The sequence below is a fragment of the Sus scrofa genome, chromosome 16 (assembly GCF_054392235.1).
Source record: "Sus scrofa isolate SSC_HxYL_T2T_F1_AM1 chromosome 16, Sscrofa_HxYL_maternal_Yorkshire_Landrace_v2.0, whole genome shotgun sequence".
NCBI classification, from domain to species: domain Eukaryota; kingdom Metazoa; phylum Chordata; class Mammalia; order Artiodactyla; family Suidae; genus Sus; species Sus scrofa.
In genome coordinates, this window is record NC_139398.1 from 76252282 (window position 1) to 76278836 (window position 26555).

Below are 26555 nucleotides of genomic sequence, written 5' to 3' on the forward strand. Positions count from 1 at the left end.
TGGCAGCAATGAACCACTAACAACCCATCAATCAACTGAAGAAAACGATGGGAGAAAGAATTCTGATTATTCCTGGCAGGTAAAGATTGCTTGTTCCTTGGCAGAACAGAGCAGAATCAGAGGGGAAACTGTAAAGACACACCAAGTTTAACTTTCTGGCCTTTGTGACTACATCTTTCTTCTTTTCAGCAACTTCGATTCCATGAAACCAGGAACCTTTCTGTCGCATCCCTCTCAGGTCTGCCAACACATTTACTGCCAATGCCTCCCCTCTGCCCTTCATCCAAAATTCCCTTTGGCTGGCCTCATTTCCCAGAGCTCTTTGCTAAGAGACAATTACCTGCTCTGAGAAACCAATTTTTCCAAAGTGATAATGGATGAAGTGGTAGACAGAATAATAACCCTCCAAAGACATTCTGCCTTAATCCCCAGAATCTTTCAATCTCTCACATGGATTTTGTAGGTGGGATTAAGGGTAAGGATTTTGAGATGAGAGGAGTAGCCTGGATTTTCCAGCTGAGCTTAATCTAATTAGTTGGGTCCTTAAAGGTGGAGAACCTTTCTCTTCTGTGTCAGAGTTGCTGACTTTGAAGATGAAAAAAGGAGACACAAGTCAAGGAACGTAAGTGGCCTCTAGAAGCTGGGAATTGCCCTCAGTGACAGCCAGCAAGGAAACAGTATCTTAGTCCTATAACCACAAGAACTAAATTTTGCAGAAAACCAGAGTTGCTGTCGTGGCTCAGTGGTTAACGCATCTGACTAGTATCCATGAGGATGCGGGTTCAATCCCTGGCACCACTCAGTGGGTTAAGGAACGCCTTGAGCTGTGGTGTAGGTCTCAGACATGGCTCAGATCCCGCTTTGCTGTGACTGTAGTGTAGGCCAGTGGCTACAGCTCTGATTCAACCCCTAGCCTGGGAACCTCCATATGCCAGGGGAGCAGCCCTAGAAAAGGTAAAAAGACAAAAAAATAAAATAAAATAATAAATTTTGCAGAAAACCCAAATGTACAAGGAAATAGGTCCTTCCCTGAAACCTCCTGCCATGAATACAGCCCCACCGACACCTTGATTTTACCCTGGTAAAGCCCATGTCAGACGTCTGACCTACAGAATTGTAAGGTAATACATTGCTATTATTTAAGCCACTGAATTTGTGGAAATTTGCTATTTTCTAGGAATAGAAAATTTTACAGATGCTCACACAAGACTCAGTCAGAAGGGCTTTCAGTTATTTTGTTTTCTGAAGCAAGTATTATGGTACCAGAGGAGAAAAAAAATCTTGCTTATATTTTGGAAAAGGCAGCCTGTTTTACAATTCATGGCCAGATGTATCATCCACTTTGTTCATTCACCTGTTGCATAAATATTTATGGAGTGAAAACTACGTACCAGGTACATAGTTCCTTGCACATATGGCTTCTTCTAGATCATGTCGACACAAGTGGGTCCAGTCAGCCAGTCAGTTAGCAGACGTTCACTGAGCATCTATTCTATATTAGGCACAAGGGCAACTCAAATAAGATTCATAGAAGGGGTCTTGGAGTTGCCTGGGAAGGCTAGGAAGCCTGAGATTCCAAAGTCTGCAATGAAATTCTACAACAGACAGCATCTGAGCCTGTCTTCACAAGAGCTAGGAGATATTACTGTCTCCATTTTACATAAGTAAAAACTGAGGCTCAGAGAGATTAATGGCCACTGCCCACACTGCCCACAAATCACACTCCCCACAAATGATGTAGCTGGAATTTTTAAAAATTGTTTAATTATGGTAAAACACATGAAATTTACTAGCTTTTACCATTTTTAAGTGTACAGTTCAGTAGTATTAAATACATCCACATTCTTGTGCAACCAACCTCCAGAATTCTTTTCATCTTACAAAACTGAAATTCCATACCCTCTAAACAACTCCCCAGTCTGACCTCTTCCTAGTCCTTGGCAACCACGATTCTACTTTCTGTCTCTGTGAATTAAACTATCCTAGGTGCCTCATGTAAGCGGAACTTTACAGTTTTTGTCTTTTTGTGTCTGGCTTATTGCCCTTAGCACAATGTCTACAAGGTTCATCCATCTGGTAACATGTGTCAGACTTTCCCTCCTTTTTCAAGCCTGAATAATATTCCATTGTATCTATATACTACATTTTGTTTATCTACACATCCATCAGTGGACACTTGGGTTGCTTCCATTTTGTGGCTATTGTAAATAATGTTGCTATGAACATGGATTTACAAATCTCTCCAAGATTCCACTTTCACTGCTTTTGGATATATACCAATGGAGCTGGAATACAGATCTCTGACTCTGATGTTCATTCTCTTTCCACAGTGCCACAGAGCCTGGGGTGAAGTTAACGGCTTTCTGAGCTGCAACTAACCCGATACGTGAAATTTTTTCTCACAGTCCATTCTACACAGAGCTAATTTTATTCTATGATTTTCCAGTGATTAAAATACAACCTGAGGAGTTCCCATCGTGGCTCAGCAGAAACAAATCTGACTAGTAACCTTGAGGACGTGCATTTGATCCCTGGCCTCGCTCAGTGGGTTGGGGATCCAGCACTATCATGAGCTATGGTGTGGGCCACAGACATGGCTTGGATCTGGTGTAGCTGTGACTGTGGCATAGGCCTGTAGCTGTAGCTCCAATTCAACCCCTAGCTCGGGAACCTCCATATGCCTCAGGTGTGGCCCTAAAAAAAAAAAAAAAATACAACATGGGAGTTCCCCTGGTGGCACAACAGGATCATTGGCGTTTCTGCAGCACCAGGACATAGGTTCAATCCCTGGTCCAGCATAGTGGGTTAAGGATCTGGCACTGCTATAGCTTCCATGTGGGTCACAACTACAGCTCAGATCTGATCCTTGGCCTATGAACACCGTATGCAGAGGGGCAGCCAAAAAAGAAAAAAAATACAAACTGATATTCTGCACTAAGAATGAAACTCAAATTCCTTGGCCCTATGTAATCTAAGGGCTGATCCCTGCCTATCTGTCTAACCTCATTTCCAACCACTTGGTTTACTTCAGTCATGCTGGCTCTGTTTCTGTTCTTCAAACTCAGCACTGTTCCTGCCTCAGGACCTTTGCATGTGCTGTATAGTTTCCCTAGGACTTTATATAACTGGCTCCTTATCATTCAGGTTGCAGCTCAAATGCAACCTCTTCAAAGAGAATGTTCCCCACACTTTATAAAGTAGGACCACTATTACCATCTATCACATTTTTCTCCTTTATTTTCTTGTTAACTACCTAATATTTATTTTGTTGTTGTTGTTTTCTAGTTTATCATCTGCCTCCCTCACAAAGATGTAATTTCCACACAGATCTTATCTGTCCAATTCTTCCCAGTCCCCCAGCACATAGAACCATACCTGGCATGTAATAGGTACTAATCAAATATTTGTCAAATAAAAAAAAAAACATGAGAAGTTTCACTGTAGCGCTGTTTATCATATCAAAAAAATATGGAAACAGTGTGACTTGAATCAAATGGACCTTATAACTTATCACCTAATTCAGGTCACTTAGAAAATGAAAGAGGTTATTCTTAATAATTATACTATTATTTGATCTACAGGCAAAACCAAGACTGCATTGAGCATTCTACCTTAATCATTTATTCCAATCCCCTCAATTTGCATAGGAGACACTAAAGCGATCCAGAGAGGGAAAGTGACTCGATGAAGGTTGCACAGCAAGTTAGGGTCAGGGGTGGAAAAAGCCTCAACTGCTGACACCCAGGCTGGGGCCCTTGATTCCTCATGGCTTGGTTGCTCTGAGGCTCAGCCCAGTCTGCCACCAGTCACTATACCCTCACATGACTCTGGGAAAAAAGACAGCTCATTTTTCTGTCCCAAGAAGTATGCAGTTTGAAGCTCTTCTTTTTCTCTTATTTTTTCTTCCCCCTTTTTGTGGTCAAATACTGGGCTGGCTGGAGGGGAAGCCCTCAGATACAGTGCTGTTCCATTACATAAGTGAAAGCCCTACCAAGGGGACAAGGAAATGCAAAGCAGGACCATCTGACAAGCTCCTTGGTGGGTCCTGGGACTGCCTGGGTCACCCCAGGGCTTGATTCTGGGAAATGATCATTCAGTACATTCCTGGCCCCAACAACTATTTCTTGAGCATTTTCTAGTTCCAAGCTATTCTCAGAGTATATAAGAAAGGATGAGAAAGACATGATCACTGCCCTCATCAATATCCCGTTATGGAAAAGGGTGAGTGATGGCTAATAAGCATATATACAAATAAATTAATTATAAACATGGTTAGTTCTAGAAAGGAAATAAAGTGCCCTGCTCTGATAAATAGTAATAATAGCTGACATCTATTAAAGTCATCCTTGTCCATACTACTTTTGTGAGGTATATATTATTTATAACCTTCACCTTACAAATGCAGAAAGGGGAGCACAGGGAATGTGGGTGATTGCCCAAGGTCACACTGCTGGTATGTGCCGGAGGTGAACTTGAACCTGAGAGACTTGATTCTGAGCCTGAGTGCTTAACCACGAACTGTCCTAGGCAGGAGAGGCTCAGAGGGGAGAGCATGCTGTCTATAGGCCAGGGAAGGCCTTTTTGAGAAAGTGACACATAAACTGATAGAAGCCTGGAAAGCACCAGCCGAAGAATGTTCCAAACAGGAGTTCCTACTGTGGTGCAGTGAGTTAAGGACCCGGCTGCAGGAGCTTGGCCTGCTGCAGAGGCTTGGGTTAATTCCCAGCCCAACTCAGTGGGTTAAGAATCCAGTGTTGCCACAGCTGTGGTGTAGGTCACATCTGTGGCTCAGATTCAATTCCCGGCCCAGGAATTTCCATAAACCCCAGGAGCGGTCATAAAAAATACAAAAAATTTTAAAAATGTTTTAGTAGGAAAAGGATCACATGGATAAAGGTGGGAAAGAGGCTAGTGTGTCCTATTATGTGTCAGGAGGCCTGGGAGATGGGGGCAGTGGTTGCATTTTATTCTGGGTGCACTTTCCAGCCATGTGTTTTCTCATTTGATCAAAGAGCCTGGTCAGGCCAGTAGCGGAAGTATTGTCCGTCTTTTACAGAACACTGTACATAGTTTTGGGGAACTTGGGGTCAGAGGTGAAACTGGACTCAAGTACTCAGGACTTAACGTCAAGTGCTATTTCTATTCTACCTCCCCACGGAGGCCCCAGCTGCCCCTTTGATCCCTTAAGCACCATGTCCCCATCTTCCTAGCACCTCCTCTTTCTCTCCTCACCTCTGAATTTACCTCTTGGGCTGCCTCAAAACACCATAATTTCTAGGGGAATCTAATAAATAAATCTGTCCTTATTTTCTAATGGAGAATAAAGCTCGGTAGAAATGGGTCAACATTATTTTTTATTAAAGTATAGTTGATTTACAGTGTTGTGCCAATTTCTGCTGTAGAGCATGGTGACCCAATCATACATATATATACATTCTTTTGCTCATTCTGTCTTCCATCATGTCCTATCCCAAGAGATTGGATACAGTTCCCTGCGCTACACAGTATCCCTGCAAGAGCCTTTGGCAGCCTTCCTTTCTCCCAGTCATAAGATCAGCCTCCCAGGTATTAGCATTCCCTTCTCTGCCAAAGTGGCCATCCTTATTTGATTAATGGCCTGTTCGCAGAGGATCCCAGCAACATTGGAGCCTCAGGCCTTCGGTTAACAGGTAGCAGTTTACAGATGCCAACAATCCAAGCACCGTTCAGATCAGCTAACTCCCTGTCTGATTCTGTGCATGTGACCTCATCCACCCTCAGGAACCAGCCCCATGAGATGGGGCAGCAAGGGTGCTGGCTCCTCATCATGGCACACAAGCCCTCCAGGTCCCAAACACTGCCTTCCTCCCTACCTCACCTCGGCCGGCTTCCTACCTTGACCTTGAGGCCCGGTCTCACCAGACACTTCTCATCATTGCTCTGAAAACAGACCATGAGCTGGTGACACCCTGCCCACCTTCTTCACTGGCTCCCCCTTTACACCTGCCCCAACACAACCCAGGACCACTAGCCCAGGAAGCCTTCCTGACTGAGCCTCACTGAGTCGGTCACACACCCCTTCTCCCTGTTTCCCATCATAATGAGTAACATTCGCTGAGAACCTGTGATACACCACACACTTTGTTAAGCTCTGTACACGGATCATCTCCATAATGAGAGCATTTCAAAGAGGCAAGTTCTCTCATCCTCCTATTTGACCACTAAAGAACTGAATCATAGTAACACACACATGACTGAGCAGAAAGTGCTGCTGGTCTGAGTTCAAGATCTAGATCAGAGTTCCCATCATGGTTCAGTGGTTAACCAACCTGTCCAGTATCCATGAGGATGCAGGTTCAATCCCTGGCCTCACTCAGTGGGTTAAAGATCCAGTGTTGCCGTAAGCTGTGGTGTAGGTCACAGACATGCTTCAGATCCTGCATTGCTGTGGTTGCCGGCTACAGCTCCGATTAGACCCCTAGCCTGGGAACCTCCATATGCCACAGGTGTAGTGTCAAAAAGACAAAAAAAAAAAAAAAAAGATGGATCATCATTACCTGCTGTAATCACCAGCACAACTAACATTTATTAGGCACTTCTGGTATACCTCCTGTAGATCTAAGATAGTGACATAAAATTCACTGAATTTTCATAATGCTCCTAAAAATTTAGTCACTACAAGGTGTTATTATGTCCATTTTGAAGGTAAGAACATTGAGACCCAGAGTGGTATAATTACTTAGCTAAATAAATTAACCACGCATTCAGCAGAATGCACTGAATGTACCGCCATGCACTAAAATTGTCTAGATTAGCTCAGGCTACTAGTGATCTACCCAACATTGCTTCTCTTCTTTCATAATAACAAAGGCTGTATTGTCGGAGATAGCAATATGCCCAAATTAAGAAAAAAAAAGTAACAGACACAACATCTCCCAGCCACCTCTGCAGATGGGGCAACCAAGGAAATGTTAAGTCAATACCTTGGTGCGGGGCTTCCAGGAAATCAGTTCAAAGAGGGTATAATCTGGTCTTAGACTCTGTTGGCATTTAGTGCTTTCTCCTTCTTCCTGTTTGAGACATGAAAACTGGATCTCTAGCAGCCATCTTTTGACCATGAAGCAATCCTTCAAAAAAAAAAAAAAAAAAGGATCAGGAGAAAAGAAGGAATCTGCATAATGCTGACACCACAGAGCAATCAGACCAGTCCTGGGCCACCAAGCTCCAAACATCAGGGAGTTCAGAAGAAAGAAAGACTCTTAAAACCTCTGTTGCTTTGATTCCTAACTCATATACACTGCTATGGGACTGACCAACCATCCCAAATAGCTGTGAGGTCCCCGAGAGTGAACTTAAAGTCCCCTGACATTCCGATGTCAGGAGCACAGCACGCGGACTGGCGTACTGCCCTCAACCAGCCTGACTTTCTTGCCATTTTCTCACCCTCCTTGGAGGCAAAGGAGGTGAAAGGAGGAAAGAGACATCTCCCCTTCCATGGCACATAATTAAGGGAAGGGTAAAGGAAAAAAGGGAGAGAAGCTGGCACTGGCATGTGAAGCACAGACACTGGGAAGAAGCGACCCAGCCTCCAACCTGCCCCAGAGTGGGAGGGTGAGGCTGGCTGAGGGCCTGGCGCTCCAGCTGCTCCTCTGCTTCAAGCAGTGGTGGTGCCATTTCCATACCTGGGAAACCCAGGGCCAGGAGCCAATTTAAACCTGGAAAGTAAAGTCAGGAGAGTACCTGAACCAGAGCTGGCTGTCAGCTTATGCAAAACAGCCAGCCTTGCCAAGTGTTGAAATCTGAGGAATTATCTTACATCTCCACCCTCTCCTCACCACACCTGAAATCTAACCGCAAGACTGCAGATGCCACTGAAGTAAGGCTTGCCACACCCACACCCTTAGCGCAATGTGTGCACTGGCTGTTGGGAAATTCAACCTCTGGGAACTTGGGTTTCCTCATCTATGCCGTGGAAATAATACTGCCTCCCCGTTTCCATGCGGAGAGCCAGTAAGAGACCTGAATATAATGATGAATAGGAAAGCCTTTGTGTAAACAAGAAAACTTTCTACAAACCCAAGATAATGCATGTCTTTATTTTCCTGAAACCTGAGCTTCCACAATTATGGAAAATCCCTCCCAGATCCCCCATTTTACATTCATTACAATCTTTCTACACTCAAGCATACAGTCCAGAAAAGTTGTTAAGAGAGTAAATTCTAAGAGTTATGATCGCGAGGAGAAATTTTTTTTCCTTTACTCTTCTTTCTTCTCTTTTGACTGTATCTATACGAGAAGATACATGCTAGCTGAACCTATTGCAGTAATCATTTCACCATCTGTGTAAACTACACCATCATGCTGTACACGTTAAACTGATGCAGTGATGCATGTCAATTATTTCTCAATACAGCTGGGCAGAAATAACTTTAAAATTGTCATGGTTCCCCCACCCCTGCCACCTCCCACCCCCTTGTAGGGCCGCCACATAATACAGAAACCAGAGTTCTCAGTCCAAATAATAGACTCCAGCCATTTTATTGATGCCACAATTGCAGAGAAACAGGCTGGGTCACACGTCAGTTCCTGTCCAGCCCTGTACTGGGTGCTGTCCCCAGGGATGCTGGGCACAGAAGTGTGAATTCCCACCATTTGTCAATCCTTCAGGTCAAGATCAGAAGGGATGTACTTTAATCCAATTATGGCAATAAGTCATGGGAAGAGCTGCCCATTGGCTAATTGGCCCACAGTAGAGGTTAGCATGTCTGATTAGCTCATTGCCACCACCCACTCCTACCAACAGAAAGCAGAGCCTGAAGAGAACAGAAAAGGGATATGCTAGTTTTGACGGGATGCAAAAAAAAAAAAAAAAAAAAAAAAAAATTAAACCCTGGGATTGGAAATGAATTGGATTGATCTAGTCAGGAAGCTACAAGCTGGAAAGCTCTGACTTTATTTATCCTTTTCACCGATGTATTTTCCTCAAAGCTGAATGCCTTTACATGTACTTTTCATTTGTTAGCCTCCTCTCCCTGTTACCCCTTTCGTGACTGCTTCCCATAGCCATGTTATCTGCTTAGCCCATGGAGTGGCCCTGACCAGTCTTTTGGTGTCTATCCTGGTGTCCTTGAGTTTGGGTTAAGCATCTAAAAGGATGCAGGGCAGCTAAAGGAGAAGGGGATGCAACAAGGAGTGGAGAAGAATTGGACACACAACACAATCTCTCCAAGTCTCAGAAACTTCTGAGTATCTCTTACAAAATGGAGCTATACTAGGAGTTTCCATTGTGAGTCAGCAGAAATGAACCCAACTAGTATCTATGAGGATGAGGGTTCTATCCCTGGCCTCACTCAGTGGGTTAAGGATCCAGTGTTGCCGTGAGCTGTGGTATGGGTTGCAGACGCAGCTCGGATCCAGTGTGGCTGTGGCTGTGGCTGTGACTGTAGGCCAGCAGCTACAGCTCCAATTCCACCCTAGCCTGGAAATTTCCATATGCCACAAGTGTAGCCCTCCCCCCAAAAAACAAACAAACAAACAAAAAAGGAGGTAATAGTGCCTATCCTTAAAAAAAGAAAAAAATCTGATCAGAGAAGGCCTGTGAATTGCCTGGATACAGAATATCCTCATTGAATGTTTCTCTCCTTTCCTTCCTATAAGACTCGAGGTGCTTTCCAACACTCCTGGCTTGTGACCCCACATCCCTTACCTGAAGAAGCAGGTAAGGCATAAATATGAGTGGAGTGCTTCAGAGAGATGAACAGAGGCACAGAATCAGGTAGCCATCTGCCCCTCACACTCGGGGCAGGCACTTCCACTACAACTGTCACCCAGTCACTCAGCCAACCCCTAACAGTATTAGAAGCTCTGCCACCAACTCTGCCCGTGACGTGGGTGCTCCACTGTGTCAACACTAGAGGTATTGAGTGAACCAGCCAATGGCAGAGACCGGTCACAACAAACAAGCCAAGATGTTTCTTTTCCCTGCTTTATTCCTTTGGAGAACAATACATCCCACAGTCAGATTCCTGTCTTTTGGATTGTCCCCTGGGTGAGTTCACTGTCAGCCAGTCATCTCAGCAACCTAGCTAAAACTTCAGTAAATGGGGGGGAAATGATGCTTTGACATCACGGAAAGCCACCATCCAAGGCCTGGGCACTGTCTGGCTTTATGAGCTTTCCAAGTCCAGTTCAATTTGCAGTCCAAGTCAATTTTGCAGGACTCCTATGTCCTGGACCAGTCTCCTGATCTGTTCGTGAAGTTGATTTGTTTGTTGGTGAATATTAATCCAGCTTTCAAGGACAAAGTAATCAGACCACAATAGAAACCTAGGGTCTGGCCCTGGTTGAAATTTTGGCATTTCAGCCACTGGTAAGCAGTGATCTTACAGCTGAACCCCCACCTCTTCATTCTCTCTCATCCTGGTATTATCTTTCTTGGGATTTTCCATGGAGTTTCATTTCTTAGCAGCTGGTTCCTTGGGTTTTTATCATTTTACACTAATTTCCTCTTTGTCACTAGTCCAAGTCCTACTCTCCCTCGGCCTCCTCCATATTACTCTTTCTTTCTCCTCCTCCTCCTCCCTGTCTCCTTTCTATAAACATTCCCTGAAATACTTGTGCTCTGTTGAGAACTGAAGAAATCTGTCAAAGAGAAAGAGCCAGGAGAGTTTACTAGTTAAAAGCAAAAGCTTTGGTGCCAGTTTTGAGTTTTAAGCCAAGATTGGCCCCTTAGTAACGGTGTAAGTTTGGGTTCATGATCTAGCCGCCCTGAACCTCATCTTGACATTTCATGAGATCAAGGGTAGCACTGGGTACGTACGCTGTTTCGATAGCAAAGTGCCTTACACATGGTGTACTCTAAAGAAAATTTAACTTGGGGGCAAGGTATTAACACAATCTTTGTTCTCTAACATGGTTTAAACCAATAAGATTCCAGCTGGATTCCCTGAAGGTCTCAGGCTCTAAGACTTGCCAGGGATGGAGAGATGTATGGTGGGTGGCAACAGGCCGAGCCTTACTCTTACTCTCCCACTTTCAAAGTAGATCCTATTTTCTCTCTTTTTCATGTTGGGTCTCTGAATAATATTCTGAAACAAAGGATTATCCTGCCATGAAAAAAAAATTCTGAAGCTAGCTTAAACTGATTTTTTTCACCTGTCCTTTTTCTAGAATGCCCCTTGGGTATTCTTCATTCCAAAGAGTAGGTCTCTGACCCCAAGAACCCACAAGGTCATTGGTGCCTTGAACTTGAACCACCCTCTCGCCATGAAAAACTGCAACTGTCATTTCTATTTTGTAAAGAAGATATCATGGCGTTTAGCCTACATAGCGGACTTTCTTTGGAGTTAGTTTCATGGGTTTGACTATCGGACAGTGAAAGACAGTTATTAGGTGCTTGGTTTCATTTGAAAAAAAAAGCTGATTACCCATTTTCTTTACCATTTGAGAAATGTGGTTAGACCCAGAATTTCACACAAGAAACTGTGGTTGTGAATTGAATCTGAAAAAGTGCTCTTCATACTAGGCTATGTTGTTTCACTACCTTAAAAAAAATTATCTTATTAAAAAAAAAAGCATGACCTCATTGATAACAGACCAGAAACAAAGGTCATCTTTATGACCTGCGGTTCTTTCAACGATCCTTGGAGGTAGAGGCCCCTGTAACGTGGAGCTCACAAATACACTCGGGCTTCCAGGAGGTTCTAGGCTTCTGGTGGGTCAGTTCAGAGGCCTTCCTTCACCCCCCACGTCTCTTCTGCATCCCCACATTTGCATCTCTGGTGTTTTGCTGAGGGAGGCAGGACATTATGGGTACCTAGGAGGATAGAATCTGACATGGTTCCTCGCCCCAGTGGTGAGCCCACGTGAAGGTGCATGTGGTTGGTTCAGGTACACGACTGTAGGATTAAGGTTCATGAAAGAAGATGTATGGACAGCACTGTTCAAGGACCCAGGAAACTGAGAGGGACATTTCATTGAAAGTTCAGTGGCTGCAAAGCTCCTAACAATATCATATATCGGTATAGTCCCAGGACCTAACATGCTGCTGATACGTAACAGACACTCAAGAAAGTGCCATGGAATAAATGAATGAATGAATGGAAAAGGAAAGAGTTTAGGAAGGAGCCATTCTCCTTGCCTTTCCTACCTACTTCCCTACCTATTCACATTGAGACTGATTGCCTTTCTACTTCCTCTCCTGTTACCCTCCAATCCATCTTTCCATGCTACAGCAAAAGTGAGACATTTCACACATAAAGCAAGTCATGTTACTCTTGTGCTTCAAACCCTCTGTCTAGGACTTAAAAGATAATCAAAACCTTTGCCTTGGTCTGCCAGGCCTGTGTGTGGTATGGCCCCTGGGTAGCTCAGTGACTTCATCAGCTTTCCTCTTCTCCCCGTAATCTGTGTACTCCAGCCACTCTGACCTATTGCCTGTTCCCTGGACCAGTGAAGTTCATTCCTGCCCCAGGGCCTTTGTACTTCCTGTTCCACTAGCCCAAAACACTCTTTCTCTAGATTTTTTTTTTTTCTCTCTTTTTAGGCACACACCTGCAACATATGGAAGTTCCCATGCTAGGTGTCAAATTGGAGCTGCAGCTGCCAGCCTACTCCACAGCTATGTCAGTACAGGATTCAAGCCACATCTGTGACTTATGCTGCAACTTGCAGCAACACTGGATCCTTAACCCACTGGGTGAGGTCAGGGATCAAACCTTCATCCTCATGGAGACCATGTCAGGTCCTTAAACCACTGAGACACAGTGGGAACCCCTCTTCCTCTAGATTTTTAAATGAGATGATACTTTCTTGTTGTGCAAACCTCAGGTCAAATGATAGCTCCTCAGAGCGGCCTTTCTTGAGCACTCAATGTGAAGTAGCTACCTATTCATTCTCTATCATGTCACCATTTTATTTTTCTTCGTAACAGTGAGCACATGGAAAGTGTTTTGCTCATTTCTTTGTTTTATGATTATTGTCAGTCCTGCACTCTAGCACACAAGCTCCTTTTCTACGGTGTTCATAGCTGATGACTCTAATGCTTAGAACCAAATGACACATGCAGGCCTCGATTACATTTTTTTTTGAATGAATTAATAAATGCAGCCTTGGCATCCTGAGGGCTCTGGGCAACACCAAGTGAATTTTCCCAGGGGACCAATGCATCAGAAACAGTAGATAGATGCCTCAAATAGAAGGGCCAGGAAGGAGGAAATATGAACAATAATAGCTAACAAGTGTAGAGCACTTACTGTATGCCAGATATCTTTCTGGGTCCTTAATATCGATGATATTGTGTAATTTGCAAGCCATCCTTGGAAATAGGTCAAATTATTCCTATTTTATAAGTAAGTAACTGGTACAATGAGAGTAGACAACACACCCTCTGACAAGGGTGGTAAATGGAAGATCAAAGAAGCAAACCCAGAGTATGAACCACTACACTACAGGGCCTATATCAAATTGTCTTACTCAAAGCATATACGGGCTAACAGCCACCCTTGGGAAGAGACCACAGGAGGCAAGGGGAAAATACGGAGCAAGTCACAACATCAGCAATTATTAGAGAAATGCAAATCAAAACTACAACGAAGTACCTCCTCACATCAGTCAGAATGCCCACTATCAAAGAGTCTACAAACAACAAATGCTGGAGAGGGTGTGGAGAAAAGAGAACCCTCTTATACTGTGGTGGGAATATAAATTGGTACAGCCACTACTGAAAACAGTACGGAGGTTCCTTAAAAAAAAAAAAAAAAAAAAAAAAAAAAAAAAAAAAAAAAACTAAAACTAAAAATAGAGCTACCAGGGAGTTCCGTCATGGCACAGCAGAAACAAATCTGACTAGGAACCATGAGGTTGCGGGTCCAATCCCTGGCATTTCTCAGTGGGTTAAGGATCCAGCGTTGCCATGAGCTGTGGTGTAGGTCACAGACATAGCTCAGATCCCACACTGCTGTGACTGTGGCGTAGGCTGGCAGCTGTAGCTCCGATTGGACCCCTAGCCCGGGAATCTCCATATGCAACAGGTGCGGCCCTAAAAAGAAACAAAACAAAACAAAAATAGAGCTACTGTATGATCCTACAATCCCACTTCTGGGCAGAAATTCTAGAAAAGATGACAATTCTAATTTCAAGAGATATATGCACTTCAATACTCATAGCAGCACTATTTACAATAGCCATGATTTGGAAGTAACCTAAGTGTCCATAAACAGATGAATGGGTATAGAAGATGTATCACACACACACACACACACACACACAGAGCTATAAAAATGAACAAAATATTGCCATTTGCAACAACGTGGATAGACCTAGAGATTATCATACTAAGTGAAGTTAGAGAAAGACAAATATCATATGCTATCACTTATATGTGAAATCTAAAAAAGTGATACAAATGAACTTATTTATAAACTGAAAGACTCACAGACATAGAAAACAAACTTATGGTTACTAAACGGGAGGGGGTAAGGGATAAATCTGGAGCTTGGGATTAACAGATACCCACCACTATTTTAAAAATAGATAAACAACAGGGTCCTACTGTATAGCACAAGGAGCTATAATCAATATCATATAATAACATATAATGAAAAGAATCTGAAAAAGACTATAGAGAGAGAAACACATACATATACACACTGAATCTCTTTGCTGTATACCTGAAACTAACACATTATAAATCAACTATAATTTAACAAAAAAGAATTTGCCAATGGAAAAAATAAAGAAATAGGAAACAAATCAAGACTTGATATCAAAATAAATGTTGATGTACCTCCTGAGTGATAAAGCCTGAAACCATGGGTAAACCTAACACATGGTCTCATGTTGACAGAAAACACCCAAGTTCATCCCTGGTGCTGGACCAAGGGTACATGGGATGTTTCTGCAGCATTTTGTACAAAGGCATATGAATCTACGATTATCTCAAAATAAAAAAATATTCAATAATAAAAAGTTTTTTAATTACAGGAGACTTTAAAAATCTCTTTAAGAGAAGGAGGAAGCAGAAAACAATACATCTACTCATGTAAAAAAGAAGAAAAAGGTTTACACTCTAAATCAGGGCTCAGGAAAAAGGCAGATGGCATTTCTGGGTCTGGGGTTCAGGGTGATTTACCCAAAGGCACATTCATGTGAGAGAGGGTGATGGCTTCTTCCCTGAGCTTGCTCAAGTTGCCTTCGGAAAGCCACTGCCAGTTATGATTCAAAACATTCCCAAAGATTAGAAGGAATCCTGCAATCCTCAACAGCAAATTTCAGCTCAGGATCTTACCAAAAAAGCTCATGGCCAAGAATCAGAGTCAAACAGCAACCATTCCAAATCTCCCAGCTGTACTTTCCACCAGTAGAGAAGGCCAGCCCAGGACAACTGGCCCTTGCCTAATGAGAGACTGGTGAGCCACAAAAATACTTCCCCAAAAGTCCACGGGTCATGAAGTGGCAGAGATGCCCACAGCAGTTAGTGACGTTCCGCTTTTAGGTTCCACATCTTGTCTGGCAGATTTCCTCCCTTTGGTCTGGCAGACAGGTTCCAATAACCACAGGCTGGCATCTGTGCACCAAGCAGCGGGTGAGGCATCCTGGGAGGAAGCAAAGGGCCAAACGGTCAAACAGGACCTGAACTTCGGTTTGGGGCAACGGCCTTCCACACATTCATCTGGACTGGAATTTCATTAGAAGACTTGAGCTTTATCTGGCTCGGTTATGGTGGGACCTTGTGCAAATTCTTCAACCTCAGTTTTCTCAACTCTGATGGTCATAATATTTCGCTAGAGAGACATTAAGACATAATGAGGAGAGTTCACTGGTGGCCTAGAGGGTTAAAGATCCAGCATTGTCACTGTGGCTCAGGTTCAATCCCTGGTCCAGCAATTTCCACATGCTGTGGGTGCGGCAAAAAAAAAAAAACAAAAACAAAAACGTAATGAGGTCATGGTTATTCAAATATTGCATTTGTCTTTTTCCCTAAGCAGTGTTTCCCAAAGTGTAGCACTGGGGTGGGGAGGGAGGAGGGTACATCAGAAATTTTTTGGTTATGATAGACTTATAAACTTAAAGAGTGTTAGAAAAATAGAGCTAGCCCATCTACCTTGCTAAGATGAAATTAAGTTTAAAATAGAATACTAGTGAAACCTATGTTAAAAATATAAAAATATATTAGGTTTGGAGTTCCCATCATGGTGCAGTGGAAATGAATCCAACTAGGAACAATGAGGTGGCCGGTTCCATCCCTGGCCTGGCTCAGTGGGTTAAGGATCCGGCCTTGCCATGAGCTGTGGTATAGGTTGTAGACACAGCTCAGATCTGGCATTGCTCTGGCTCTGGCATAGGCTGGCAGCTGCAGCTCCGATTGGACCCCTAGCCTGGGAACCTCCATACGCTATGGGTGTGGCCCTGAAAAGACCAAAAAAAAAGACAAAAAATACATTAGGTTAATAATTTTTAAATGTAGTAAGTAGATATGGCAGAAATCATAACAATGATTAAAAGTTGAGAAACAGGGAGTTCCCGTAGTGGCTCAGTGGTAACAAACCTGACTAGTATCCATGAGGATGCAGGTTCAATCCCTGGCCTCTCTCAGTGGATCAGGGATCCAGTATTGCTGTGAACTCTGACGTAGGTCTCAGACATGGCTCAGATCCTGTGTTGCTGTGGCTGTGGCGGAGGCTAGTGTCTGCAGCTCTGATGTGACCCCCTAGCCTGGGAACTTCCATATGCCTCAAGTGCAGCCCTTAAAAAAAAAAGAAAAAGAAAAAGAAAAATTGAGAAATAATACTGCTGGCTATGAGAACCTGGGCTGTGAACCTTATCCCTGAGTCTCCTGGAAGGAGCCCTTGAGGCCTTTGACTTTATATAACATAGCACTCTTTTTGTAAGAACCCAGAGGCACATTTATTTTTGGTCACAGGATTAGATACAGTTGTACTTCTCCCAAGGACTTGGTTTTGTTTTATTTCATGGACATTGCAAACTGTGTAATTGGCTGGGTTTCCCTGTTGCACTGACAAGAAAGCTTAAGGCCCAAACTGGGGACCAGCTGTCAAATATATATAGAGCTATGTCACATGTGTTATTTATAAGCCCCTCTTCTAACTCTTACTGTTGTTTTTTTTCTATTTTTCCTCTATGTTTAACTTATTGTCTTTCTATATTTTTATATCTTTCTAAACCACCTTAAATCTTATTCAAAATAAAAGGGAGATAAAATTTTAAATGTCCTAAATTCTTTTTCTTTTCTTTTTAGAGACACACCCACGGCATATGGAGGTTCCCAGGCTAGGGGTCCAATCGGAGCTGTAGCAGCTGGCCTATGCCACAGCCACAGCCACAGCAATACCAAATCAGAGCCAAGTCTGCCACCTACATCACAGCTCATGGCAATGCCAGATCCCCAACCCACTGAGTGAGGTCAGGGATCAAACCTGCATCCTCATGGATACTAGTCGGATTCACTTCTACTGTGCCACAACGGGAACTCCATCTTTTCTTTTTTTAAAGACAGTACAAACAAAATTTGTCCTTAAATTCCAGGGATTGTTCTTTCTGAATTTTTCGGTATCCCTACGTTAATGCAGATTTGAGCATGCTTTGATAAGAATGAAACAATCATGAAGTACCATTTTGAAGTTGGTCCTTGTCAAAGCCATTCTTTTCAGTATTACATCACTAAGAGACAAACAGAGAGTTATGACTTATTTCAGACCTGGGTAACCCCATGGACCTAAAGTAAAATGGGAAGTGGCTGCTGTGGTGGAATCAGGCTTCCTACTTTTTCCTCAAAAGCCAAGGTTTTGCTTACAAAAACAAAAACAAACAACAAAAAACCCAACCTAAAATGATACCAAAATTTGGCATCAGAGAACTCAAAATACCTGCAACCATGGGAAACTATTTTATTCATAGTTTATATATTGAGTCTCCTAAACTTTCCCTGCCTGCATCTCTGTGTACCTACCAGTGTTTTCTCCTGTGTGAGAAGAGTGGGTATGTGGGTATTTGCTTTGGATCGTCTCTCTCTCTCTCTCTCTCTTTTTTTTTTTTTTTTTTTTTTTTTTAGTATTTTAGTTATATTTTCTGAGCCTCACTTTTTCCTCTATAAAATAAAGATAATCCCTTCTCTATGTATTTCAATGTGAAGTCACAATGAAATACTGGTCAGAACTCTTTTTAGTCGCACGTGACAAAAAAATTCAACTTAGACAAGCTTAGGGCAAAAGATAGATGGTGGGAGTCGGGGTGGGTGCGGGGAATATTAGAAGTTGTTCATATGAAGATTCAACAACCAAACCTGTGCATAAAAGTGGATCTCAAAGACCCGTAGAATCGGAAACTTAAATGCTACCAACACCCTTCTGCGCCTCTCATTTGTTTCATTCTTCAGATCAACTTTATTGTTTCTTGAAATAGATCAGCCAGAAGCATGGCTGCCTGCAGCTCCAGTATCTCAGATCTCACAATGCACAAACCCACAGAGGAGCCCAGACTTACTTTCTCTAGTCCCAAACTCAAAAATCCTACAAACAGAGCTGATTGGTTTGTCTTGGGTCAACTACCCATCACTGAACTCATCAATGATGGCTGTAAGTTTGAGTATCAGGACTGGTTCAGAGTAGATCAAGTGCCTACCTTTAAGCCAATGAACACTACCTAGGAGAGAGATCTTTGAAAAGATGAAGCCCCTACTCAAGTCACATTGTGTGTGTGTGTGTGTGTGTGTGTGTGTGTGTGTGTGTGTGTGTGTGTGTGTTTAGGGCCACACCCACAGCAAATGGAAGTTCCCAGGCTAAGGGTCAAATCAGAGCTGTAGCTGCCAGCCTACACCACAGCCACAGCAATGCGAGAGCTGAACTGTGTCTGCGACCTACACCACAGATCCTGGCAACACCAGATCCTTAACCCACTGAGGCCAGGGATTGAACCCGCATCCTCGTGGATGTTAGTCGGGTTTGTTACATTTTTTAAATTAGTGTCAAGAAAGAAGAGAAAATGGAGAGAGACTGTTACGGGCAGAAAAAAAATAGACAATTACTAGAGAGTGGTTTAGGAAATCAGGATTATTAGACAAACATACAGTTTTCATGTCAACCAGGACTTCAAGACTCCTTTCAAGTGCCACCTACTCCAAGAAGTCTTTCCTGATTATTATAATTGACCATTATGAAACCATTCCATCACTGGCTTTCCCATTATGTTTATATGAAAAGCACCTTCCAATCAACTATAGTTAAATTCTCATTTGAGTATATATTGCATTTAATTGCCTTCTAGTAATTCTATTTTAAATTTCGGCTTCTGTACTTGACAATTCCCTGATGACAGAAATTGGGTTTTTTGATGATGTAGTCATAATGACTGCCGTTAAATTATTATTGCGCCTGAGAAAGATATTTGCATTTAAAATGGGTGTACCACACACAAAGTCTTAACCGAAAGGAGTAATGTTAAGGAATGTTAAACATGTACAATAGGACACCTTTGGCAGCCTAAACTAGAGCCCAAATGCTGCCAAATCAAATATAACCCCCACCATTTTATTGCATTTATCATCCTCATCAATTTTGGTTTGTCGATAAATCTGTACACCCAGGATGTACTATCCAGAGACAGGAAGGGACAGGCAGCATTACATTATAGTTAAGGTCATGGTCTCTGGAGCCAACCAGACCTGAATTTGGTCTAACTTGGTTGTGTGACTGAAGTCGAACTACTTCACACCTCTGAACATCAGTTCCCTCGCTATGAAGTGGGTACAGCACTAGTACCTACCTCGGGAAACTGTTTTGAGGATTAAATGAGACAGGATATCTAAAGCCCTTAGTATGGTACATAAATGGTAGCATTTTTGTTAATGTTCTAACTCAAATGATGTGTCCCATCCCCCCCCATAAACACATACATTCATTAAGCCACATGATACAACTTTCAGTAGGAGAATGCAATAATCATACCTAAACTCTAGGTGGAAGGCCATACATTTTTGTTAATGTTCTAACTCAAATGATGTGTCCCATCCCCCCCCATAAACACATATATTCATTAAGCCACATGATACAACTTTCAGTAGGAGAATGCAATAATCATACCTAAACTCTAGGTGGAAGGCCATACAGAATCACAATAGTATATTAAATATATTTTAAAGTTTATTCCTACATAAACTGTAAAATCTTCCACCAAGACATAGGAAGATTTTAATTATCTCATTTAAACTATATTAAATTTATTAAAGTTGTTTAATTAAGACTTCCTACTATGTCCCCCACACGAAAATGTAAATTACACTACTCCTGCCTCCATCCCCTGGAGAGTAGCATAGATTCAGAGCAAACTTTATATGGACAAGAAACTAACCTTTCCTGGGTTAGGCTACTGAAATTTTGAGGTGGATTTTTATTGTAGCATAACCTAGCCTAACCCAGCTAATAAAAGACTTCTTAATTTTTCCCTAGTGCTCATTTAAAATTGCCCTTCCAGAACTTCCTTTTTGCATGCTTCAGATCTTTATTTGCTGCTTTCTCCATCAAAAGATATCTCTCCTATATCCCATGCCTTTAGTGACAATGAAGTCTGTGAATTCCTGCCGACATGTTAAAGGCTACAGAAGTGTAAAAATGTTATCTTTTCCAGGAAACATAATTTAGCCAGAACCAAACACAACAAAATGTCTATTCCAAAGGAGTGAATTTTTAATACCATGGAAATCCAAAGAGAAAGAAATTTGGGACATATAAGACATTTTCTATCACATTAAAAATGTCTCATTATGATTTTATACTTCATATAAAGAACTTTTATATTCAGTATCTCAGAGGAAACATTATTATCCTCATTGCATAAATAAAGGAACTAAGGCTAAGAAAATTTCATTTGAGGGGTTCCTGCCATGGCACAGTGGGTAAAGAATCCAACTGCGGCACCTTCGGTCACTGCAGAGGTGCGGGTTTGATCCCCAGCCCTGCACAGTGGGTTAAAGGATCTAGCATTGCCACAGCTGCAGCATAGGTCACAGCTACAGCTTGAATTCAATCTATGACCAAGAAATTCCGTATGCCACAGGTGTGGCCATACAAATTTTTTTTTAATTTCATTTGATTGCTCAAGTTCACATGGTTGATACAGTTGATACATAATAGGTTCAGAAGTATTTAATCCAGACCTTCTGACCCTGAGCATAGAGCCCATTCATTCCATGAATAACTCTATGTTTTCAACAGAGTGATGATCATAAAGATGATCCAAGAACTTGGGAAAAAAAAATGGAGACACAGATGGAGAACTTAAAAAAATGTTTAACAAAAAGCTAGAAGATTTAAAGAGCAAGGTGAACAGCACAATAGCTGAAATGAAAAATAATCTAGAAGGAACTAATAGCAGGTTAACAGAGGCAGAAGAACAAATAATTGAGGTGGAAGTCAGAGTGGTAGAAATCACTGCTACAGAAAAGAATAAAGAGGGAGTTCTCTGATGGCCTAGTGGGTTGAGGCTCCTGCATTCTCACCGCTGTGGCTCTGGTTGCTGCTGTGCAGTGTAGGTTCAATCCCTGGCCCAGGAATTCCCACATTCTGCCTGTGTGGCAAAAAAGAAAAAAAAATACAAAAAAAAAAAAAAGAGAGAGAGAGAGAGAGAACCTGAAATTAATGTTGCAACTCTCATTAAAAAAAAAAAAAAGAATAAAGAAAGAAGAATGAAAAAAACTGAGGACAGTCTAAGAGACCTCTGGGACAACACTAAACATTTTCATCACAGGGGTTTCAGAAGGAGAAGAGAGAAAGGGCCAGAGAAAATATTTGAAGAGATCATAACTAAAAATTTCCCAAAAATGGGAAGCACTCTCTCAAACAGAAGAAGCACAGAGAATTCCGTACAAAATAAACCCAGGAAGTAACACAGCAAGGTACATACTAATCAAACTGATAAAACTTAAGTTTAAAGAAAAAATATTAAAAGCCACAGAGGAAAATCAACAAATCACATACAAGGGAACCCCCATAAGGATAACAGGTGATCTTTCAGCAGAAACTCCACAAGACAGAAAGGAGTGGCAAAATTTATTTGAGGTGATGCAGAGCAGAAATCTAGAACCAAGAATACTCTACCCAGTAAAGCTCTCATTCAGATTTGATGGAAAGATCAAAAGCTTATCAGACAAGCATAAAGCTAAGAGAATTCAGCACCTCCAAATCAGCTCTATTAAAAGAACTTCTCTAGGCAAAAAAAGAAAAGCCACAATTAGAGACAAGAATATTACCAATTTTTATCTGAGTCCTCTCACTGTTTTTCTTGGTAAAGCTAGCTAACAGTTTGTCTATTTTATCTTTAAAAAAAAAAAAGCTATAGTTTCATTTATCTTTTCTATTGTCTCTTTATTCTCTCATTTATTCCCACTCAGATATTTTTTATTTCCTTTCCTCTGCAAACTTTGGGCTTAGTTTGTTATTCTTTCTCTAGTTCCTTAAGGTATAAATTAAGATTGCTTATTTGAGATCTTTTTTTTCACTTAATGAAGTGTTTACAACTACATACCTCCATCCTAGAGCTTTTGCTGCACTAGCAATAAAAGAAAAAAATAGATAAACTAGACTTTATCAAAATTTAACTTTTCTGCTTCAAAAGACACCATCAAGAAGGTAAGAAGATGGAGTTCCCATGTGGTGCAGTGAAAACGAATTCGACTAGTATCCCCGAGGATGCAGGTTTGATCCCTGGCCTCGGATCTGTGAGCTGTGATATAGGCCACAGATGTCGCTCAGATCCTGTGTTGCTATGGCTGTGGTGTAGGCCATCAGCTGCAGCTCCAACTCGACCCCGTAGCCTGGGAACTTCCATATGCCACAGGTGATTCCCTAAAAAGAAAAAAAGAAAAAAAAAAAAAAAGAGGTAAGAAGACAACCCAGAGAATGGGGGGAAATACTGGCAAATCATTTATCTGATAAGGGACTTATATTTAGAATACATAAGGAACACTTATAACTACATAATGGAAAGATAACCCAATTTAAAAAGAGGCAAAGGATATGAATAGACATTTCTCCATGAAAGGTCTTAAATGGCCAATAAATACATGAAAAGATAATCTATATCATTAGTCATCAGGGAAATGCAAATCAAAACTACAATAAGATACTACATCACACCCACCAAAGACGGCTAGAATAAAAAAGTCAGGTAAACAACAAATGTTGGTAAGACTATAGAAGCTCATACACTACAGAAGGGGGCGTCAAACGGTATAGTCACTTTGGAAAACAACCTGGAAGTTCTTCATACGACTGAGCATAGAGTTACCATATGACCCAGTAATTCCAACCCTAGGTAATTACCCAAGAGACATTCAAATGCATGTCAACACAGAAACTTGTACATAAATGTCATAGCAGGATTATTCATAGTAGCTAAAAGGTGAAAACAACTCAAATATCCATCAACAGACAAACCAAACATGATACAGCCGTACAATGGGATATTATTATTTGCATTTGCACATAAGAAGGAATGCAGTACTGACACATGTAACAACACAGATAAAGCTTGAAAACAAAAGCAGCAGTCAGTCACAAAAGACTATGTATCATTCTATTTACATGAAATGAACAGAGTAGGGAAACCCTTAGAAAGTAGATGAGTGGTTACTCAGGGAAGAGAGGGTGGCCAGGGTACCAGGAGAGTAATTAGCTAAAGAGTATGGGATTCATCTCAAGGTGATGAAAAGGTTCTAAACTTGACTATGGAGATGGACGCACAAATGTGAATGTACTAAAAATCAGTGAAGTGTACACTTTAATGGGAGAATTGTATAGTATATAAATTAAAGCTCAATAAAGCTTGGGGGGTGTTTTTTAATTTTTTAAAAAATTTTTTATGGCCACAGTCACAGCCTTATGGAAGTTCCCAGGCCAGGGATTGAACCTGCGCCGCCACAGCAACACAAGACACTGCAGTTGGATTCTTAACCCACTGGAAAGTCTAAGCTATGTTTAAAAAAAAAAAAAAAATCAGATTTCAAGTACTGAGTACAATGTAAGCTACCTCAGTGATTAATTTTAATATTGATTACATTTTGAGATGATATTGTTCTAAGTAATGTAAAATATATTATTAAGATTAATTTCACTTTTTTCTTTTCACTTTTTAAAAATATGACTATGTGAAAATTCAAAATGGCATACATGACTCACATTATATTTTCTATTGGATGGTGCTGTTTTAGAGACCATACACAAAAGACTTAAATTCTCAATTTCCTCATTTGTTACGAGGCAGTTAGAAACGTATTGACTTCACAGGGCTGCGGAAAGGATTAAATAAGACAACGGTTTTAAAGAATTTAGCATATGAATTTTAGTTCTTATTATAAGTGTTAGGCCTTATAATCAAGGAAGCCCCTGGGTTTCTGAATATAGCCATCATATCAAAAACCTCTAGCAGAAATTTTGAATTTCTTTTACTATCATAAACTTATTTTTAGAACTAAAGGAGATCTTAGAAACTGCCATATCCAAGAACCGGCAATTGTTATCTTGCAGAATTATTATTTAGATCACACCATGTTTTTAGAAACTGAATCTGAATACCTTTATGATGAGACTGTGCTCTCCACCTGGCCACAGCCCTGACCACTCCCAATTTCCTTGGCAGAGCCATACATTTGGGTCACCTCTTTGGTGCTGAAGGCATTTGAGTTTGAACCTCTTTTCACTTATTTATTTTTTTAGGGCCACGCCTGCAGCATATGGAAGTTCCCAGGCTAGGGGTCAAATCAGAGCTACGGCTGCCAGTCTATGCCACAGTCACAGCCATGCAGGATCCAAGCAGTGTCTTCAACCTAAACCACAGCCCACAGCAACACCGGATCCTTAACTCACTGAGTGAGGCCAGGGATCAAACTCGCATCCTCATGGATACGAGCTGGATTTGTTTCTGCTGTGCCACAAGGGGAACTCCACTGTTACCTCCATATCTAAATGCCACCTGCACTGTGCCATTTTTTTAAACAGACACTTGCTAATTTTACCTAAATCGACTGACATTGAGAAGAAATTCTACCGCATTACCTTAAATAGAAAATCAGGATCTCCTGCCATAAATAGATTAATATATACAATATAAAATTCTAATTAGAAACTGTTGCCTGGAGAGGTTTGAAAAGTCCCAATGCCCAGGCCCTATCTCTGACCGATTAAAACAGATTTCTTCAGGGGAAGGAGGAGACCAGGCAAAAGTAATTTTTACAGCTCTTTTTCTGTAGAGTGAGAGCCAAGGATGAGACCCTCTGGACCTGATACTTTTGCCTTCTGAAACCTCTGTATCTGAGGACGCCTCTCTGTTAAAAAGATAGTTCAGCAAATGATGGAGAGGCGTTAGAGACACACTAGCCCAAAACTGAGACTTCCTCTTCAAGGGAATCAGAAAAAACCTTGAAATGGAAAGAAGTTCTCATGTGCAATTAGTAACTGTTTACAAATTGTTCCCCTAACAGCCTAATATCGCCTCACATGGCACTTGCCCTTTGGAAAACACGGAATCGAAGACCCCAGATGGTCTAGTTTCTATTTCTGTGCCCTTTCCATTACCACAGCCCACATCCTAGCCAAAGACTCCAGCAAGACAATTCTGGAGAATCCCTCCTCACCTCTGTGTGTTCTCCAGCAGAGACTTCAAACGCCTGCACTTACATCACGCTTTCAGGCCCCTCTTTCTATTTCAAAATGAGTCCGTCCAGTGGTTCACAACAGAGAAACTTAAGGCAAAACCACATCTCTACCTTCTTTCATTTCCTCTCGAGAAGCCCCTCATTTTCACCCAGGAGTGTCTGGCCCTGGAGATGGTTTAAGTCAGCTGTGCCCTTTTGGATCTTAAAAGGAAGTATCAGCAGAGAAGGGAGAACCAGGAGAGATGGTGCCAGAAGCCATGTGACTTATAGAGGGGCTTCTGCAACTGGGTTTCTCTCTCTCCCCTCATCCCCCTGAGAGTTCTTGCAGCTTTCAGAAATGCCTGAGTATTCACTGGCAAACATTTTTTATAATTTATTCATCAACAGCACCAAGTGTGTGCCCAATATTGTTCTAAAGATTGAAAGGCTTAGAAGAGAAAGAAAAAACAGGCATCTTGACTCAAGGAACGTTGTAATCTATTTATATAGTCCTGGATGACAGGTGTCTCAAAAAAAAATATTTAGTAGGTACTGAATGTCTGTGATAAGCCAGGTTGTGTTCATAGAGCATATGAGTCCTCTCCGTACAGTATCTCCTTCAATCTTCACAACAGCCCTTTGTAGGAGGCACTAGAAAAACCATCCCCATTTAATATGAGGAAAGTATGGCACAGAAAGATCAAATATCCTTCCCAATGCCATATAAACAATAGATGGTAGAGTCAGTGTTTAAGCAACTAAGCTCTTAGAGATCATGATGCTTAACTATGCCCTGTATGCCACCACAGAAAGTGGCATGAGTTTACTTTAAATGTAGTATGTGGAGTTCCCAACCTGGCTCAGTGGTTAACGAACCCAACTAGTAACCATGAGGTTGCGGGTTCGATCCCTGGCCTTGTTCAGTGGGTTAAGA

General features: G+C 41.7%; 1 long non-coding RNA gene across 4 annotated transcripts in view; it reads right to left on the bottom strand.

The window, feature by feature from the left end:
- Positions 1-26555, bottom strand: part of LOC106508256 (uncharacterized) — a 448820-nt gene that overhangs the window by 411328 nt on the left and 10937 nt on the right. For 2 of the 4 annotated variants that reach the window (XR_014830949.1, XR_002339667.2), the window contains 2 exons: positions 15266-15572; positions 6963-7106 (listed from right to left, as the gene is read on the bottom strand). This is a non-coding gene — a long non-coding RNA (uncharacterized LOC106508256). Of the gene's footprint in view, positions 1-6962; positions 7107-15265; positions 15573-26555 lie in introns of those variants that run through there. The other 2 variants (XR_014830950.1, XR_014830951.1) reach the window with 2 other exon arrangements.